The following is a 2421-nucleotide window of genomic DNA, read 5'->3' as shown; positions in this document are numbered from 1 at the left end:
GGTGAGGGTCGGCCGGGAGGGAACGGGGGGCGGAGAGCAGCGTCTCCGCGTCACCAACAACGCGCGGCCGCGGCGGAACCAGCCCGCCCGGCCGACCGAACAACCGATCGCGCTCCTTCCCTCGGTTCCAACGGGGACCGTCGTCGGCGATCCCTGCTGCTGCTGCTGCTCCGTCCCCCTCAGGCTCTCGCCTGCATGCGTGCGACTCCGCCCCGCGAGCGAGTGAGCGAGGCGAGCGGCCGGCCCGGGGCTGAAGAGAGGCGGCCGAGCCGGAGCCAAACTCTCCCCAATGCGCGTCGTTCGTCGTCGCCTCAGCGCGGTGGACCCCGCCACAGCCGCCTCGAGCTCGGCCCCCTGCAGCTGCGCCTGCGCGCGCCTGCGCGTGGTTAAACCCACCCACCGAGGACATTCCCCCCCTCCGCCGCCGCCGCCGCCGCCCCGCACACGCGCGTGCGCCAGCCAGCCAGAGCGCGAGGACCGAGCGGGGCAGCTTATAGGCTGTCAACCACCACCACCCCGGGCGCGCGCGCTCCAGCCCCGCCCCTTTTCCCTCCTCTTCACTCCCTCTTCGGCCCTCGTGACGAGGGAAAGGAGAGGTAGGCGAGCGCGGGGCGGGGGGAGATTGGGCGCCTCGGGGACGCGCCGCCCGCTTTGCCTCAGCGGCGGGTACGCGGGCGGGCTTCTCCCTCGACCCCCTCGCGCCGCCTTATTTATTTATTTTTGCTTTTCTCTCACCCCCCGCCCCACATAGAGAAGCGGTGGCCCCTCCCAAGCAGAAAAACCGCTGGGTTTTACCCATCCCGGCAGGCTAAAAGGAAAGGTTTATGGATAGACATTAAGGCCAGCCAGTGTTTCATAACTTTGGCAAATTTTAAGATGGTTGGACTTCAAGTTCCAGAATTCCCCAGCCAGTTGGGGAGGGTTTCAGCTCCCCATCTCCTTCCCCTGTGCACAGGCCTGAGGAGAGGGGTGTGTGTGTGCAGCGGCTCCATTGTTTTGGGGCCCATGGAGCTCAAAGGGGACCCACCCATGAAGGGGATTTTTTTTAAAATTACAAAACCAAATTTTTAAAAAAGAAAAACAATATTTGATATATACTTCATACTCTGTACAAAACCGCCCTGCAACCTTCATTCATCTGAAGCTCAGTGAACAGTTATGTAATTTATTGAATTTTAATTTCATTACTTATTCATTTGCAAGTTTAGTTTCATTTCATTTTATGAATATATTTTATATTTCATTTCAGTTTATGAATGGTGATGAAATGTTACCTCAAAAATCTGGAGCTCAAAAAGGCAGATCAACTAGACACAAGGACAGTTTTTCCCCATGCCGTCACTCTGCTTAACATCTATTTGCCATAACACTCAAAAATTTACCAAGAATATTACTATTCTTCTCTTCCTAGTATCTATCTCTCCACACTTAATGACTATAACCATGCTGCTTGTATCTTTCAAAGTGTATTGTTTTTATTTGTTTACTAGTATGATTTGATAGCATATTAGTAATCTTGACTATCACTAAGTGTTGTTATATTTTTATTCTTGATGAATGTATTTTATTCTCATGTACACTGCGAGTATTTGCACCAAACACAAATTCCTTGTGTGTCCAATCACACTTGGCAATAAAGAATTCTATTCTATTCTTTTCTTACACCATCCTGGACAAATAGTTGCCCAAACTTTTCTTGAAAACTCGCAGTGATGGAGCACCCATAAGGAAAGGAGACAAGTTTTTCCATTGATTAATAGTTCTCATTTCTTATTCCTAGGTTGAATTTCCTTCTGATGGAGCTTCCATCCATTGCTGCTTCTTCCCTCAGATGCTATGGAGAATAAATCCATGTCCACTTCCTTGTGACAGTTCTTCAAGTATTGGAAGATGGCTAACATTTCTCTTTCTTTCTCTCCCTCTCCCCCCCTCTCTCACACACACACATCTTCTCTTCCTTAGGCTAAACATACCCAGTTCCCTTTGTCTTTTATCATATGGTTTAGCCTTTAGATCCTTTGTCATCTTTGATGCTCTCCTCTGCGCTCTTTCTAGGGCCTCAGCATCTTTTTTGGTAGCAGGATTTCCCAAAATCTTAATGTTATAATTGGGAAATTAATTGATTGTAAGCTGCTTAGAGTCGCCTCTAAGTGAGGCATCATACAAGTTTAATAAATATTAAAATATATATATAAATTTCCAGAATTCCCCAACCAGCTTGGATGGACTTCAGTTCCCAGAATTCCTTATCCAGGATGGTTGGACTTCAATTCCTATCATAATAAATGATAATAACTAATAAATGTAATTAAAAAAAACCCAACCTCACCGACTTCCCCGGTGATTCCATGAGAAATTCTGAGAATTGACATCTGCCCATCTTAAAATTGAGAAATGCTGATTGAGATCATCCCAGTTTGC

General features: G+C 48.5%; 1 long non-coding RNA gene across 1 annotated transcript; it reads left to right on the top strand.

Moving 5' to 3' along the window:
• Positions 1-506: 506 nt before the first annotated feature.
• On the top strand, positions 507-1862 carry LOC148043102 (uncharacterized). Its single transcript, XR_015698345.1, has 2 exons — positions 507-596; positions 1781-1862. It is a non-coding gene; the product is annotated as an uncharacterized LOC148043102 (long non-coding RNA).
• The last annotated feature ends 559 nt before the right edge of the window (positions 1863-2421 follow it).

Source organism: Thamnophis sirtalis, unplaced genomic scaffold (genome assembly GCF_051295495.1).
Source record: "Thamnophis sirtalis isolate CommonGarterSnake01/CBP01778 unplaced genomic scaffold, rThaSir2_p1.2 scaffold_13, whole genome shotgun sequence".
In the NCBI taxonomy this organism is placed as follows: Eukaryota; Metazoa; Chordata; class Lepidosauria; order Squamata; family Natricidae; genus Thamnophis; species Thamnophis sirtalis.
This window is presented reverse-complemented; position numbering and strand designations above follow the sequence as displayed.